Source organism: Phodopus roborovskii, unplaced genomic scaffold, assembly GCF_943737965.1.
Source record: "Phodopus roborovskii unplaced genomic scaffold, PHOROB, whole genome shotgun sequence".
NCBI classification, from domain to species: domain Eukaryota; kingdom Metazoa; phylum Chordata; class Mammalia; order Rodentia; family Cricetidae; genus Phodopus; species Phodopus roborovskii.
The window spans coordinates 89886-108819 of record NW_026125213.1 but is presented as its reverse complement, the minus strand read 5'-3'; the positions used below and the strand labels follow the sequence as shown (position 1 = coordinate 108819).

Sequence of the window (18934 nt, the reverse complement as noted above, 5' to 3'; positions counted from 1 at the left end):
CTTGAGTGCTGTGAGTAAAAATGTGCTCAACCACTCCTAGAGCCAAAACTAAGTTTTTACATGTGGAAATCTTGATACCAGTGTGTGATTTGTGCTGGGCTGGCCTCTGGGACTTGAGGACAGAGCAGGTTCTGGAGATTTCTTTTCAAGGTTCAGTTAACCCCTCACATCTATGTTGTCATACAGCTTTTCCACTCTGCTCTCTGCTCTCAAGCCTCCAAGTACCAAGTCAAGAATGAGCTCACACCAGAAAGGAAGAAAGCTAGAAATCAATGTGGTTTCTGAAACTAATTCTTGGCTAAATTATTGCCTCTCTGGTTTATAAGACTTTTATACTGGTTATGCCACTTACATGGATAATTTACAAGGGACATGGACATTCACTTGCTGACTATGGGGTTCTTTAGATCAGGGTTCAGTATACTATCTTTTAAGGGACCAGATAACAAGTTGTTTAAGCTTTGTAGCACATTGCTCAGCTGTGCCCTCACAGTAGGAAAGCTACAGGCAGCACCATGTGCTGCTAAAACTTTATTGACAAGATAGTGATGGGTCAGATTTGGCTGCACACGTTTCCAATTCTTTTTATTCTGCCATAAAATATGCATGGTAAAACATTAAATTATCTGTGTGGCAAAGTCTTACATAGCAATATCTCTATAATTCATGATAAAGGGGTGAGATTGTAATTGTAAGTGATCCTGGCATGCAGCGCTATGTGCAGACAACAACCATTCAGCAACAGTAATTACCCACTAAAGTAAACTTCTGTATGAGTGAGTTAGAGTATTTAGAAATTATTCCTAAAATGTTAGAGACAAAAAGTAGTCTCTCTGAATATTTAGGTTAAAAAAAATTCCAATTTTGCCTAAATTATTTAAGTTGTTTGGTGAGGCTTAGCTTGGTAGTTGGGTGTTAAATGGGCAGATCTGTCCTGTCTCCAGAGCCAGTGATCTACAGGCTTCAGCCACCTGCTCCTGTGCCCCAGGCTGGGCAGATGCACTTCATGGAGTAACAGTTTGCTTTCAGACTGGCCATTGTCTCCAAGGGTTACCATGCCAGTTAAACTTCTCTGCTGCTATCACTTCCGTTTCCATGGAAACTTGTACCTCCACAGCTGAACAAGGTACCCAAGTTTTAAAACAGTGATTATTTGAACTCTTTTAGTTTCTATGAAAATCACAGTTAGTAATCAAGGACCACTGTTTAGATTATGACTATTTCATCCCTGAAATGGGATATACCAGGTTTCATAAAGTTACCTCATCTACAAAAATAGGTGTGATAATTGTATTGGACTCATGAGAACATCATACAGATGAAATATGTTTCTGCACACAAAGCACTGAGCACAGGATTTGACACTGGAGAACCCACCAAGATTAGTAAAGACAAGTGGCAAATTGAAGATATTGTGTGAGTATCAAAATAACATTAGAGAGAGCAAAGAATGGCAGAATGTTTCTACTAAAAAGTTAAGTGAGAGAATATGTCTGGTATGTTCTCAGATGCTTAGAAACATACAAGGAGAAAAACTGGACACATCACTCTAACTGGGGTCCTTATTTATCTTTGCAAAGTTGTTTATATTCCATGCTCAACTTCAGCTTCTGGTGTTATACACTGTTCTGTAGTGCTACATTCTGTATGTGTTTAATTTTTATGGTCTGGGGGAATCTCAAAGAGAATGTGGAAGTGGGTTCCTGGGGGCAAAAAGCTGTTTGGGGGTACATGTGTTATAAAACGATGCCTCTTTGTAGAGTGACTACAGCCTTCTGAGTTTATTATTCTGGGAAAGTGCTGTCCCACTTTCTCCCTCTTACCAGGGTGGAGCCAATGGACCCAGGTTGACAGCAGTGACATTTGTTGTCTTACCTGTGTATGCTACAGAACAGTCCAGGTTCGGAGAAGTGATACAGCCACCACCGTGACAAGCAGTAGAAAGACTAAGTGCTCTAGCCTGCAGAAAACAGGCTTGTTTCATCTGCCCCTCCTCAGAATCTGACACTCTGCTTACTCCCCATCTAGATGGAGGAGCTCTGTCTCCACCTGTGATGGCTGATCTTGTTGTCAACTTGACTACATCTGAACTAAAGCCCAGTGGGCTGGGCAGTGGTGGTGCATACCTTTAATCCCAGCACCCCAGAAGACAGAGGCAGGTGGATCCCAAGGCCTACCTGGTCTACAGAATGAGTTCATGGTTATCCAGGACTGTCAGGACTGTTTTCACAGAGAAACCCTGTCTCAAAAACAAAACAGAACAAAAGAAAAAAGCCCAAAATGGATCTTGAGGTGGGAAAACACACATTTAATCTGGGCCACAGTGTCCCTTGGGATCCTATAAAGAACATGGAAAGAGGAAGCTTTTGCTCTTTGCCAACTTGTTCTTGCCCGGCTAGAAAGTTCATTCCTTCACTGGCATTAGATCCTATATCTCTCAGGGTTCCAGCATATACTGAGAGACCAGCTGAGACATCCAGCCCCAGAACTGAACAACTACTGGATTTGTGGACTTTCCATTTGCTGAGGCGGCCAGTTGTTGTATTAGCTGAACCATAGCCTATACTTGTAAGTCATCCAATAAATCCCCTGTATCTATATCTGTATCTATGCCATCTATCTTTATTCATTTGATAGGTTCATGTTACTCTCTAATACCTCACCCTTTCCTCTTATTTTCTCCAAAATGAAACTATTTTAGACAAGTAACAGACTTTTAAATGGGATTCTTATAAATGACAGAAATTAGAAAATTGTTGAAAACAACATTTCAAACTAGTGGTGATGTACTCTTTCTGGATTACTATAAGGCAGAACATTTCAGGCCCCTAGTGATGTTTTACACCTTCCATTGATTCTCTTCTGGGAACTTTCCCTGAGGACATAACTCAGCATTGACAAAGATCTTCCTTGGACTATTATATTTTCCATCCTGGGAGGAAATGTACAGGGGTGAACAGTTATGTGCCTCAAAGCATGCATGTTTATATACATGGGATGTGCACTATTGAAGTTGCTGGGATTTTTTTGACAAAGAAATTCTTGTGTCATGTAATTAGTTTATAAAAAAGAAAAACCAAGATTTTGGTTAAAAATATAGTCTATGCATATTTGCTATAACATGAGCATACAATGTAAAAATGCAAAGAAATGGGTCTCAAGAAGATGGCTCAGTGGGTAAAACATTTGCTGTGCAAGAATGAAGGAAATAAATTTGATATCCAGATCCTTTATAAAAAACAAAACAAACAAACAAACAAAAACAGGCATGGTATCATGCACTGGCTCTGCTAGGCGAGAGAGACAGGGGGGACCCTGGGGCTCAGTGGGCAGCCACCTGAGTCAAAGCCAGTAAGTTCCAGGTTAAGTGAGAGATTTTATTTCCAAAAGCATGGTACAGGAGTGATGGGGAAGACATCCCAGTATCAAACTCTAGCTTTTTATGCTGTTGCCTGCACACATGTGTACACATGAATAATACACACACACATTTACTCACACTCACACACTCACACACACACACACACATACACCACACAGGGAAAGAGAGAGATAAATAAAATACAAAAATTAAATAAATAAATAAAACAAAACAAGAGGATTACAATTTATTTTAAAGTTAATTGTCTAGGTATAAGAAATGTTTGAATATACTTTGCAAGCTGCCCTGGAATGAATCTACAGGTTGTTCTTGATTCCTATCTTAACTTAAAGGGAAACTTATACAAAGTCCAGATTTCTTGATGTCCTGCAGGGGTGGTTGGAGGAGGTCGTCCTCAAGTCCTTTTGCTGTAGGAACCCACTGCTATCTACACCAAACATCTGAAGAGGACCCGGAGAAGTGTGCTTGCAGCTTCGGCTGTATTTGCCTTTGGGAGCCCTGCTGTTATCAGCATCACTGGACAGCAAGTCGAGACGAAGTCTACTGGAGCCGCTTCAATTGCTGCATGCTTCATCCCTGGGACCCTCACTAACCAGATCCAAGCAGCCTTCAGGGAGCACGTGGCTGCGGTGGTGATTGACCACTGACCCAGGATGACCACCAGCCCCTCAGAGGCATCCTATGTCAACCTCCTGCCATTGCTCTTCGTAACATAGACTCTTCTCTGTGACACAAGACACTGCCATCCCATGCAACAACAAGGGAACTCACTCTGTGTATCTGATGTGGCGGATGCTGGCCCGGCATTATCTTTCTGTGAGAGCCCATGGGAACTTATGCTTGATCTAGACTTCTATAGAGACCCAGAGGAGACCAAGAAGGAGGAGCAGGGAGCAGGCTGCTGTTGAGAAGATCTGGACAATGAGGAATTTCAGGAGCAGGGGATGGCACCAGCTCCCTGAGTTCACTGCGGCTCAGCCAGAGGCGGCAGGAGCTGATCTGAGGGTTTTCCATAGTGTCCTCTGCCCATCCAGCAGTTCTCTACTGAAGGCTGGAGTGCCTGCCCAGCCACTGAGGACTGGTCAGCAGCACAACACAGGCCCCCTAGTGGATTGGAGCCCGCGGCTGAGTGGTCCTTAGCTGCTCTGCTGATGCTTGAGCAAAGAGGGGGAAAGGTGGGAAGGAAAATAAAAGTTCCCAAAGCTGAAAAAAGTAGAATACATTAAATGGCTGCAGCAAGGCCATTACCTTTCCACCACACACAGGCCCACTACCTTCTCCTCTGAGGTAACCCTGACATTGGTTTGGGTGTAGTGAACCTTAAAAGCAATCTTTGTTATTCGTTATGGTCTTTTAATCTTTCTGCATTTTTTTTTCTACAACAGCATATGTATGGGTATCTCATGCAGCCAGAAACACTTTAAAAGAAAAGTGAAACTTTAAATAAAGATACCATCTTACGCCCATCCGAGTAGAATATATATAACAATTCATGGAATAACACTGTCTGCTGGGATGTGAGAAAGCAATGGAGACTGTTGCAGTATTTCTAGCATAAGTGTTAATTGACAACTGCTTTAGAAACGGACTGTAAAGTCGAGTATGCCTCTTTTAACTCAGCGGTGACGATTCTAGGTGCACATCCTGGGGAAGCTCTCATAAACATACAGAAAACAGGCGAAGGGACATGGGTTACATCCTGTGGCAGTAAAACTCAGGAACAAAATCGATATTTTTGTTAACATAGTAGTTAACATAGGCTTATATATATCGCATCTGCATTATAAATATAATTAATTCATTAGTAATAGGGTCTGCTTCAATTTCTATAAAACTTAGAAATATTCAGTGGGATACAGTGGTACATGTCTGAAATCCCAGCTACTTGCAAGGAAGAAGTAGAAGGAATATGGATGTGAGGCCTGCCTGGGCTTCATGGTGAATCTGTCTCCAAAAAGAGAAACATATTCAAATCCTTTGTAATTTCAATTAAGATGGAGAATCCCACTCCATATGTTTTCCTACTGAATGTGACTGAATAAAGGTACAAACAGAACCTGTAGAGTGATTGAGGACTAGAAGGGCCAATGATATCAAGCTACAGAAGTACGGCCCGAAGCAGGACAGGATGGTGGTGAGTTCCCTTGCCTCCCCCATGTGTCCTCTGGCATGTTCTCAGAGAATCAGGGCCCTGGAGAGGCCCCTGAATGTAGAAAGAATGAGCTCTAAGAGCAGGTCTCCTTCTGGCCTGAGGAGTTGGAAGAGGAGCACCTGTCAGAGAGAGGAGAGAGAGAGAGAGAGAGAGAGAGAGAGAGAGAGAGTCGGGGGGAACTTCATGTGTTTGTTCTTTCTCTTCCCAGTCCCAAGTGTGAAAAGAACAGCAGTGGTGACAACAGGCAGGGAGTCCTCTCAGACCTGGAAACACAGGTCCTCTGTCTGACTGTTAGTGGCTGTCCTAAGAGGAGAGCCTTATTAATCCTTTACCTATATTATCAACCCACATTGCCAAATAGTAATAAACATAACACAGGGAAAACCAAACCTTAGATTTCTAGGCTGAGGACAGGAAAGTGTCCTGAGAGAGAGAGTGTAGACAGCTTGGAGAAGGCACACTTCAGTATTCAGAGCCCTCAGACTCAATCTCTAAGTTGCACTTGGGTGGATCAGGTTTCAACCTGCACACAATGATTCTGAGAAGAGTTGAGGGATTGACCATCAGTCAGATCCCTGGCTGATCTAGGATGGCAGATATCCAGAATACATCTGATTGATGCTGCAAAGAGGCTGAGGAGGAGAACTAAAGAGATTAGTGTATGAGTCACACTGGGCCATCCTCTGGCACTTGAGGATAGAGTGGATTCTGAAGATTTCTTGTCAGCTTTGATTATTCCCCTCCTGTCTAAGCCACCACCCACCTTTCAAAAGCATTCTTTGTTTTCAAACCTGGTCATCTTCCCTTCCTCAGCACCAAGCCCAGGGTGAGATAGCCCAGAGAGGAAAGAAAATAGCAGCCTGACATTTTTGCAAGTTTTTCTTAAACTACATCACACGTCTAGTTTCTAACATCTTTTGATGGTTCATATTTATATCATATAAATTCCCAAGTGCTTACAGGCTGCAGAGGGGACTTAAAATGGTGAGTTTCTGCCCTGACATTTGCCTTCATGAGTTGATAAATACTGAAGTGGAGTGAATTATATTTGTACATTATAAAGATAGAACATGTATCCCTGTATATATTGAAAAATTAAGAGCTGCATTTCAATGTTACACATAATACTAAAATGTCTGTTATAGTTAGCTTCATTTGTCAACCTGATATACCCGGGGAAGACAGAATCTCAAGAAATTCCTCCATTTGATTGGCCTGTGAGCCTACCTGTGGGGCATTTTCTTAGTTGCTAATTGATGGAGAAGGGATCAGTCTGCTGTGGATGGTGCCATGCCTGGGTAGATGGATCTGCACTATATAAGAAAGTAGGTTGACACTGGATTCTGTAACCAACAAGATCCACTCAGCTGCCCAAACTCACCAACTCTATCACCCCCTGCCAACTATCCCCTATAACATCAATGGCCTCTAGAGGCACAAGCGCCACCTACACCAAGTTGGAAGAACAGACCCACTGTATTGCCCAATCCCACCACCCCAGCATTCTCATGAACAGCCCTCTCCAGCAACATTATCAGACTCTATAGACGTAAGCATAACCCACACTAGTTAAAAGAATAGGCACAGCCAAAGTCTACAACAACAGTTGGAAGAACCGACTCCATAGGCACAGGCACAACCCATATCAGTTGTGAAGAACAGACCCTACAGGCACAAGTAAAGCCCACACCATCCAGAGGAATGGAGGAGAAGCTATGTTTAAGCTTTCAAATATCCACAAACTTCAGCTGAGAGAACCCTACTAGACCTGACAACCAGCTAGTCATCAGAACCCTTGGCCATTTAGGCCAAAAGACACACAATAAAGGAACAAAAGATCCATCCAACAAAGACATCACAAGAATCAACACTGATGAGTATGTGACAGCATAAGAATACATTAAAAAACATAAAGAACAATATGGCACCACCAGAACCCAGTGGTCCCACAACAGTAAGAACTGAACATCCCAATGCAAATGAAGCAGAAGAAAATGACCTTAAAGATAACTTTATGGAGATGGTAGAGGCCCTTAAAGGGGAAATGAAAAAATTCCCTTAAAGAGATTGAGAAAACAACAAACAAGAAATTGGAAGAAACCAAAAACATCCCTTAAAGAAAAGCAAGAAAAAGCAATCAAACAGGTGAAAAAACAATTCAAGGTGTAGTAACAAAGAAACACAAATTGATGGAGTTCTGGAGATGGAAAATCTGGATAAAAGATCAGGAACCACAAATGAAAGCATAACCAACAGAATACATGAGATGGAAGAGTCAAGCATTGAAGATATGATAGAAGACATAGATTCATCAGTCAAAAAAAATGTTAAATTCAACAAATTCTTAACACAAAACATCCAGGAAATCTGGGACACCATGAAAAGGTCAAAGCTAAGAATAATATGGATAGAAGAAGGAAAAAAAAAAAAAACTCCAGCTCAATTGCACGAAAAATATATTCAACAAAATCACAGAAGAAAACTTTTCCAACCTAAAGAAGGACATGCCTGTGAAGGTACAAGACACTTACAGAACACCAAATGGACTGGCCAAAAAAAAAAGTCCTCTCACAACGTAATAATAAAAACAATAAACATACAAATAAAGGAAAGAATATTAAGAGCTGCAAAGGAAAAGGTAATATGTAAAGGCAGACCAATCAGAACCACAATTGACTTCTCCATGGAAACAAAACCAGAAGGTCCTGGCAGACATTTTGTAGACACTAAGAGACCATGGATGTCAGCCCCAGACTACTATACTCACCAAAACTTTCAATCATCATAGATGGAGAAAACAATATATTCCATGAGAAAAGAAGATTTAAACAATACCTATCCACAAACCCAGCCCTAAAGAAAGTACTAAAAGGAAAACTCCAACCCAAGGAAGTTAGTTGCACCCAGGAAAACACAGGCAATAGGTAATCTCACACCAGCAAAAACCAAAGAAGACACACACACACACACACACACACACACACACACACACAAACACACACACACACAATCACCATCACTAACAAAACCAAGAAATAGCAGGAATTAACAATCACTGGTCATTAATATCCTTTAATATTAATGGACTCAATTTATTTGCCTATAAAATGATACAGACTAACAGAATGGATAGGAAAACAGAATCCATCTTTCTGCTGCATACAAGAAACACACTTCAACTTCAAAAACAGACATTATATCAGAGTAAAGGGTTGTGAAAAGATTTTCCAATCAAATGAACCTAAGAAACAAGCTGATGTAGCTATCCTAATATCTAACAAAACACACTTGCAACCAAAATTAACCAAAAGAGATGGAAAAAATAGTTCATATTCATCATAGAAAAAATCCATCAAATGAAGTTTCAATTCTGAACACTTATACCCCAAATATAAGGCCACCCACATTTGTAAAAGAAATAGTACTAAAGTTTAAATCACACATCAAACCCCACACATTAATACTGGGAGACTTCAACACCCCCACTCTCACCAATGGACAGGTCTGCCAGACAGAACCTTAATAGAGAAATAAGGGAACTAATAGATGTTATGACTCCAATGAACTTAACATATATCTACAGAACAGTTTGTCCAAATACAAAAGAATATAACTACTTCTCAGCATCTCATGGAACCTTCTCTAAAATTGACCACATACTGTGTCACAAAGCAAATCTCAATACATAAAAAATTGGAATAACTATATCTTATTAGATTACTATGGTAGAATTCAACAACAACACAAATTATAGAATGCCTACAAACTCATGGAAACTGAAAAATAGTTGAATCACCACTGGGTCAAGGAAGAAACAAAGAAAGAAATTAAAAAACCTCCTAGAATTCAATGAAAATGAATGCACAACACACATAAACTTATGAGTCACCTTGAAAGCAGTGCTAAGAGGAAAGTTCATAGCAATAAGTACCTACATAAAGAATTTGGAGAAATCTCACACTAGCAGCTAACAGAACATCTGAAAGCTCTAGAACAAAAAGAAGCAAACTCACCTAGAAGGAGTAAATTGCAGGAACTAATCAAACTGAGGGCTGAAATCTACAAAATAGAAACAAAAATAACAATATAAAGAATCAATGAAACAAAGAGTTGGTTCTTTGAGAAAATCAACAAGATAGACAAACTCTTATCCAAACTAACCAAAAGACGGAGAGAAATCCAAATTAACATCAGAAATGAAAAGGGGTGGGTGCACAACAACAGAGATGGATAGATCCAGAGAATTATATTAGGTCATACTTTTAAAACCTGTACTTCACAAAATTGGAAAACCTAAAAGTAATGGACAAATTTATGGATAGGTACCACATAACAAAATTAAATCAAGACCAGATAAACAATTTAAATAGACCTATAACCCCTAAGGAAATAGAAACAGTCATCAAAAATCCTCCATCCCTCCCCCCCAAAAAAAAGCCCAGGACCAGACAGTTTCAGTGCAGAATTCTACCAGAACTTCAAAAATGAGTTAATGCCCATAGTCCTCAAATTGTTCTATGAAATAGAAACAGAATGAACATTGTCAAACTCTTTTTGTGAGGCTACAGTTATTCTGACACCCAAACCACACAAAGATGCAACAAAGAAAGAGAATTACAGATCAATCTCCCTCATGAACATTGATGCGACATTTCTCAATAAAATACTGACAAATTCCAAAAACATGTCAAAAAAAAAAAAATCATTCACCATGATCAAGTAGACTTCATCCCAGAGATGCAGGAATGGTTCAACATCCAAAAAAGCTATCAATATAACCCACCAAATAAAAAAACTGAAAGAAAAAAATGATAATATTATTAGATTCTGAAAAGCCTTTGACAAAATCCAACACCCCTTCATGATAAAGATCTTGGAGAAAAAACATACCTAAACATAATAAAGACAATATACAGCAAGCCAACAGCCAACATCAAATTAAATGGGGTGAAACTTAAAGAAATTCTACTAAAACAAGGAGCAAGACAAGGTTGCCTACTCTCTCCACATCTATTCAATATAGTACTCAAAGTTCAAGCTAGAACAATAAGACAACAAAAGGAGATGATGGTGATATAAACTGGAAAGGAAGAAGTCAAATTTCACTATTTGCAGATGACATGGTAGTATACATAAGTGACCCCCAAAATTCTATCAGGGAACTCCCAAATCTGATAAACACATTCAGTAATGTGGCAGGATACAAGATATATATATATATATATATATATATATATATATATATATATATATACTTCCTATATACAAATAATAAATGGGATGAGAAAGAAATCGGAGAAACAACACCTTTTACACTAGCCACAAATAACACAATATATCTTGGAATAACTCTAACCAAGTAAGTGAAATACCTGTATGGCAAGAACTTTAAGTCTTTGAAGAAAGATATGGAAGAAGATATAAGAAATGGAAAGATCTACCATACTCTTGGATAGGTAGGATCAAGATAGTAAAAATGGCAATTTTACCAAAAGCAATCCCATTCAAAATCCCAATGCAATTCTTCACAGAGCTTGAATGAATATTCAACTTCATTTGGAAAAATAACCCCAGAAGGGCTAAAACAATACTGTACAATAAAGAAACTTCTGGAGGTATCACCATAGAGCCATAGTAATGAAAATAGCATGGTACTGGTAAAAACAAAAACAAAAACAAAAAACAAACAAACAACAACAACAAAAAAAAAAAAACCAGAAAACAGACATGTGGATCAATGGAGTGGAATTGAAGACTGTGACATAAATCTATACACTTACGAACACCTGTTTTTTTTACAAAGAGGCCAAAAATATACAATGGAACAAAGAAAGCATCTTCAACAAATGGTGCTGGCATCGCTGGATGGTGGTGTGTAGAAGAATGCAAATAGATCCATATCTATTTCCATGCACAAAAACAACTCCAAGTGGATCAAAGAACTCAACATATATCCAGTTACACTGAACCTGCTAAAAGAGAAAGTGGGAAGTAGCCTTGAACTTTTTGGCATTGAAGACAGCTTCCTGAACAGAACACCAGTATCACAGACACTGAGATCGATAATTAATAAATGGAACCTCCTGAAACTGGAAAGCTTTTGTAAGGCAAAGGACACCATCAATAAGGAAAATAGGTTACAGAGCTGGAAAAGATCTTTGTAGTGAGATATTCACTTTGTCCGCACCTGTGGCACTGACCACGCCCATTGGGGACAGGGACAGAGAGCATCCTGAGGCATCCTTGGGACTAGGAACCTGCTAGTTTTCATCTGTCTCTGTTGTAAGTTACTTCTCTCTGAATAAACATCTATTCAGCCTGTTTTTCCTGATCCTTATTAAACCACGATATCTGGTGTTAGAAGCGGGATATAGATATCCAAGGGTCCAGGGGATCAGGTCTCATCCAGGTGGTGGCACACAGCAACCTGCTATTTTTAAGTGCTCACAGGTGTCTGTGCCCATGACCTGAGTCTGAGTTTCCTTCCCTGACCCTTTGAGGCTGCTTTGCACAGTGCTTTGGGTTGCAACCTCCCGAACCCCCTTATGGGTACTATGCCACATGCCTGGAGACTTCCAGCCTTCCCCTGTTACAGCAGCCCCGGAGTTTGGACTGTGGTTTGGCATCAGTCACTCCTCCACTACAATCCCTCTCCCATCCCCTCTCAATATGCAGAGAGTGGTCTTACACACTGAGACTGCAGAATTTATTCCAGACAATTCAGAATTAACTTCATTGTTTATTACAATATACTATCAGAAATAGAACTTATATATATATATCATCAGATCCCATACGGGTCTGCCAGGTCCTCTAGCACAAGGCAATGATGAAATTGATCAGTTATTAATAGGAAGTGTGCTAGAAGACTTGGAGTTTCATAAGAAACACCACATGAACAACAAAGGTTTATAAAAGGATTTTTCTATCATTTGACAACAATAGTAAGGAAATGTCCTACTTGCTCATTCTATAACCAACTTCTTTACCACCAGGCAGTAACCTTAAAGGTATAAATAGGAATGAAATATGCCAAATGGGTATATTTCATTTTACAGAATTTAGAAAATTAAAATACATGCACTGCACTATAGACACATTACCAGGGTTTCAATGGGCCACTGCTCTGAGCTTTGAAAAGGCTGATTCTGCTATCACACACTTATTAGAGGTAATGGCCATAATAGGCATACCAGCACAAATAAAAACTGACAATGCTCCAACATATGTCTCCAGCAAATTGAAACAGTTTTTTGAGTATTATAACATAAAGCACATAACCAGTATACCACACAATCCTACAGGACAAGCAGTAGTTGAAAGATCTAATCATACTTTAAAAGAAATGCTCTATAAACAGGCAGAGTAACCAAGACACCTAAACACAGATTACATAATGCTTTATTAACATTAAACTTTCTTAATACTAACGAAAAAAGGAAAAACAGCTGCAGAATGACACTGGACAATAGAAAAAACTTCTAAACTAAATCAGCCAGTGTACTTCAAGGATGTATTATCCTCAGTATGGAAACCGAGATATATGTTACATTGGGGTAGGGGTTTCACCTTTGTATCTACAGGAGAAGAAAAGCTGTGGACACCATCTAAGTTGATCAAGATCCGAATTAAACAAGAAAAATATCTTAATGATGAGAAATAACAAATCATCCAACAAAGTATTTCCCATGAGTTGTATGGAGACCTCTCAAAGCTAGGGAAGTGTTCTGTTCTTGTCCTTGCAGGAAAAAAGAAAACACCCATCTTCAAACAGCCAAAAGGCACTAAACATGAAGGTACCTACAAAAGAAAAGATAGCACTCCAGAAAGAACCATTTAATGAAGAAGAGTCTGATTTATGGTAAAAATATTTAATTCTAGTAAACTATTTCTATACAGAAATCTATTTCTCTGTACTGTCTAGTATTCCTGTACTCCCAGTTCATGTAAACCACTGCTGGCTTTGGAGTTGGATTTGGTTTTCCTTCTCTAAATTCAAGCATGTTGTTAAGATTAATTCACAGTTTCTGCCTTATATCAAGAAGCCAATTGGTATAAGGCAGAAGAAAACAAAAAGTGGGGACTGTTGTTGGTCTATACGCAGTTTTCTCTCTGAAATCCTAATTTTACTCACATACATTTTCATGCATATTGTTGCCTTTCAATATGAATACCTTAAAAGTTAAAATTTTTACTTTGATATTGCTTTTTAAGTTTTCCACAAGGAGTAACAAGTCCTAACAGCAATCTTTCAACTCTCCGGAAAGAAGATGGGGCCCCACTTCGTCGATTCCACTTGACTCAATCTGATATATCTGGACTACAAACAACACCCTAAAACCGGGTTGGGACTGTTATGCTTGAGCCAACTCCTGACTAGCTAGCTGTAATGGTGCACCTACTTATTACACCCTGCCAAAGTTTCAGATAGAACTCCAACCAAGCATTTCCTGCCACACAGAGACTAGATACATATGTCACAGCCAGACCCATCGAGATATTTTGTTGCTAAAAATTTCCTTCCTACAGGATCCCATGGAGCAATCATGGTCCCATTTCAGCAGAAAGTAATCTTAAGATAACAATGCCCCCTTCCCCTACTCTTGGCTTTTAGGGATAATATTCATCTTCATAGGGTTGGTTTTAGTTATTTAGGGTTGGGTATGGAAGGTGATGCTTCAACTCGGGTATCTCTTTTAGATAGGTAGAGGGTACGGTTGGGAAAGGTATGGTTTAGATGGGATATAGGTAGATTAGCCTATCTTCCTATAAATTATTTTAATAATAGTGAGATATTAGTATTATACAGCTTACATTGTTATTGATTCTTATATGTGGCAACCTATGTAAAATTAAGTCTATATTCCCTTCCTGAATGAATTGTATATTATATTTTGTCATATTGTGTAAAATCTTTCCATTTATGATGTTTTGTGCACATTATCCTTACCATATTCTATGTACGTATACTTTTACTTATGTTCAAGACATTTTGTATATCGATACAATTTAGGATATTTTTATCATGCTGCCCTTTATAGTTCTACCTCTGGTCTAGACATTTCTACTCTACCTCTGTTTTAGGGACTTACATGTATACATACGTACATAGTTATATTGTTTAGGTATTTTTCCCTGCTTTACTCAGGGAAGTTTCAATCAGTTTTATAGCTAGGTTCCTGAGTATTACAGATTATCTTCACCCATGTTTCTTATACCTATGAGATTAGTCAGACATGGATGCTTAATCTTCAAACACTTCATAGACCTGCAAAGCATACCATTTAAATGTTTTAATATTAGTACTCCATTGACATGAGACATTATTGCTCCTGATAGCACCATGTGTTTTCCTGAAAATATGTTGGACACTGTTGTTGCTCCTTCTGGAGTCCATCATCACATCAGCTAATGGCCTCTTGGGCAAAGAACTGCCCCTATCTTGAACACTGATTTGGACGTGCGGTCCTATGTGCTTGCAGGAGACAAACATAGAAGACTGCTGAACTTGCCAAGTCAGGGTAAGACAGCCTTTCTACCTTCTTGCTTCTGTAGTGGTCTGTCAGATACTCTAGGCTTTAGCCAAAACTTGTTGTACCAATGTTGCTATGAGACTTTGGGTGACTGTCCAAGTAGCCTGCTGTTTCTGTCCTTGCTGCACCATTTGGAAGTTGCCCATCTGCACTTCCTGCATGCCCTAGCATTGTTATCTTCCTTCTCAGGTCTCTGATGAGGTTGAAGATTAAACTATCACAATCATTATTCTTTCTTCCTAGTTAGATATATTAGGTACTTTGTAAGGAGTATGGTTTTTCCACCTGCTGCCAGTCTTGTCCCACCGCCGCGCCAGCCCCAAATAACATGCTGAGACTCTGTATTTGGTATAATTCTGTTGGCCAGGTACTAGTTTCTTATGGACTAGCTCTGTCTTAAGTATTAACCCATTTCTGCTGATCTATGTATTTCTCTCTACCGGGAGCCGCCCACATTCTGCTTTCTCCAGATTATCCATCTTGGCTCCTCCTTACTACTTCCTCTTCCTCCTTGTCTCCCTAGTCCCTCCTATCTAGCTTTCCTATTGGCCAACAGTGCTTTATTCATTAACCAGTATGAGAAACATACAGAATGACATCTCCCATCAGTACTAGACTTAAGCTTTCCAGCTTAGGACAACTCTATTGTAAACTCCATTATGCCTTCACCCTAGGACTAGATATGTAGGTCTTAAGTTTGTATGTTCTCGATTTTCCTTTTCTTAGAGCACACTTGTTAGTCACTGTTTTGTATATAGTTTTGTATCAAGCCTAAATCTTTTCTATAGACTAAAAGGGGATTGTAGTGAGATATTCACTTGCCCACAACTGTGGCACTGACCATGCCCATTGGGGGTGGGAATGGGGAGGATGTGATTTGGGAGAACTAGGTCTGGGGAAGGGCCTCTGGAGTGCTCTCTTGCTTGTAGCATGGAGACAGAGAGCATCCGGAGGTGTCCTTGCGACCAGGAACCTGCTGATGTTCACCTTCTCTGTTGTAAGTTACTTCTTCCTAAATAAACATCTATTCAGCCTCTCTGTTTTTCCTGATCCTTATTAAACCATGATAGATCTTCACTAATCACACATGTGATGGAGGGCTGATTTCCAAAATATATATAAAAAAAGAGATGTTAGACATCAAAACACCAAATACTCCAATTTAAAATGTGATACAGATTTGAACAGAGAATTCTCAACAGAAGAATTTCAAATGGCTGAGAAATATTTAAAGAATTGTGCAACATCCTTAACTAGCAGGGAATCAAAATGGCTAAGATAAAAAACACTAATAAGAGCCTGTGGTGGAGAGGATGTGGAGAAAAGAGAATGCTCCTCCACTGCTAGAGGAAGGGTAAACTTGTACAGCCACTTGGGAAATCAGTATGGCTGTTTTTCACAAAATTAGGAATCAAACTATCTCAAGACTGACCACTTTTGAGCATATAACCAAAGGATACTCAATCATACCATAAGGACACTTAACTATGTTGATAGCAGCCATTATTCACAATAGCCAGAATCTGGAAACAACTTAGATGCCTCTCAATCGAAGAATGGATAAAGGAAATGTGGTATATTTACACAATGGAGTACTACTCAGCAGTAAGGACAATAACATCATGAAAATTTTAGGCAAATGGATAGAACTAAAAAAAAAAAATCATCCTGAGTGAGGTAACCAACACCCAGAAAGATAAGCACAATATGTACTCAATCATAAGTAGATATTAGATGTAAAGTGAAGCATAACCAGGCTATAATCTACACCCCCCAAAGAAGGAAGACCCTAAAAGGGATTCGTGAACTGTCCTGGGAATGAGAAATAGATGAGGTGTCTTGCATAGCTGGTGATGGAAGTCTAGAGGTATGGGGATGGAGAGTGGCAACATCAGGGATCAGGAAGTTTGAGTTGAGGAGGGAGACTAATGAAAGGGAAATCTTGATAGAGGGAGCCATTGTGGGATTAGAAAAAGGGCCTGGTGATAGGAAAATCCCAGAAATCCACAAGGATGGCCCTAGCTAAGACTCTTAGCAATAGTGGAGAGAGGGTATATAAACTGGACATCTCTGTAATAAGATTAGCAATTACCCTAATTACCAGAGAGCCTTCAACAAAATAAAGAAAGCAGATGCAGAGATCCACAGCTAAGCATAGGGCTGAGCTCCAGAAATCCAGCTGAAGAGAGGGAGAAGGATTAAATGAGCAGGAGGGGTCCAGACCATGAAAATATAGCAAAGAGGAGTAAAGGGAGAAGGAACACTTTGGCACTCTACCTCAACAAAGCACATGATTTTAATTAAGTCTACATCGTCACACTCTGGGTCCCAGTGGTGGAGCACACTTTAATCCCCACATTCGAGGCAGAAGCAGGTGGATCTTTGTGAGTTCAAAACCAGCTTGGTCAATAGAGTGAGGTCCAGCACAGCCAGGGCTACACAGAGAAACCCTGTCCTTAAAAAAAAAACAAAACAAAATAAAATATAAAAAACATTGAAAACCTGAAGAAAGCTCCATCATGTCTTTCCTTGTGAAGTCCCAACACAGAGAGATGATCTGTGCTCATATTTCACAGGGAACACACACAAAGTAGCCTGGAAACAAGGCAGCATGACTAGGGTTTATGGAGTGCTAGGGCAACTAGGGGTGAGTTGAGGATTAGGGACTCAGATGGCAAAGCTGAGGTGCTGCCTGTTCCCACACATCCCTGAGAACAGTGGAGTGGGAAGCCCCTGTGTAAGGGTGTCCAGTAGTGCCGCTGGGAGGAAAGAGGGGACCTAGGGGACTGTCGGGAAAGCCTCAGGTGAGAAGGAGACTCGGGTAGGGGACCCCCCAGGAGTGACCTCACTTCATTAGCTATGATCCAACAATGTAGAACCTTGCAACCAGGCAGCCAAGTGCTTATAGACCGCCAGCAGGCTCACTTGTCTTGAGACACTTGAGGCAGCAGGATGTTTTCTTGCTGTCTTGGGATTTCTCGAGAAGGAGGCTCAGACCTCAGGAAAGAGAAAAGTGGAGGGCCTGGTGGAGGCTGTGATGGAGGCCGAGGTGGGAGACCATGGTGGAAGCCGAGGTAGAAGCCGAGGTGGAGGCCGTGGTGGTGCCTGGAGACGACGGGCACACTCCTGGCTCCAAGGCCTCTGGCCATTTGGCCGGAAAGACACAAGCTTGAGCCAGTGCAGCAAGGTCCAGAACCACACAGACCTGGTGAGCTCTCTGAAATCTCAGTTTCCCTCTATTTCACTCTGGGTGTTTGGCAGTGTAGAGGTTCAGGAACACTTGACACAATGACAACCAATCAGAAGGTTGCAGTCCTGTGCCTGTCTGAACCCTCCACCTTGATGTCTCCTCAGCTTGGGGAGGAGTCTGCCCCTAAGGTCCTGAAAGAGTTCCATAGATTCCCCCACTTCAGCTCGCTGGAAGAGACACTGACTTATCTGGTGATATGCATGCGTGATGGAGAAACTGGCTTTGTCCTGGGATTTTTGTGCATGTACCGAAGATTTATCACTACCCAGCAGGTGCTGGACCTGCTTTTCAAGCGGTGAGTTCCCACCTCCAAGCTCAGAGACCTCAGATCCTCTTGTTGGCTATGGGGCACGCTCTGCCTTTCCCTGAGCCTACTGATATTCTAGGGTCTTGTCAGGACCCAACAGCATGAAGTCAGAAAATGCTTCCTCCAGGGTTTTTCCTAGAGACTGGCCTGTCCGGAGCTGAGAGCCTAATGAGTGTGGGTGTCCTCTGAACCTCCTTCTGAGGCCTTGGTGAAAGCACTTCTCCCATTGTAGAGGAGGTCCTAGAATTCATAGAGATTCATAGAATCAAAGAGAGCTGGGTCCAGCCTGGAGAGCCGTGAAGGGTAATGC

The 18934-nt window shown here is 40.5% G+C and overlaps 1 pseudogene; it reads left to right on the top strand.

Annotated features, from left to right (window-relative positions):
• Positions 1 to 3795: 3795 nt before the first annotated feature.
• On the top strand, positions 3796 to 18359 carry LOC127226999 (40S ribosomal protein SA-like; annotated as a pseudogene).
• The last annotated feature ends 575 nt before the right edge of the window (positions 18360 to 18934 follow it).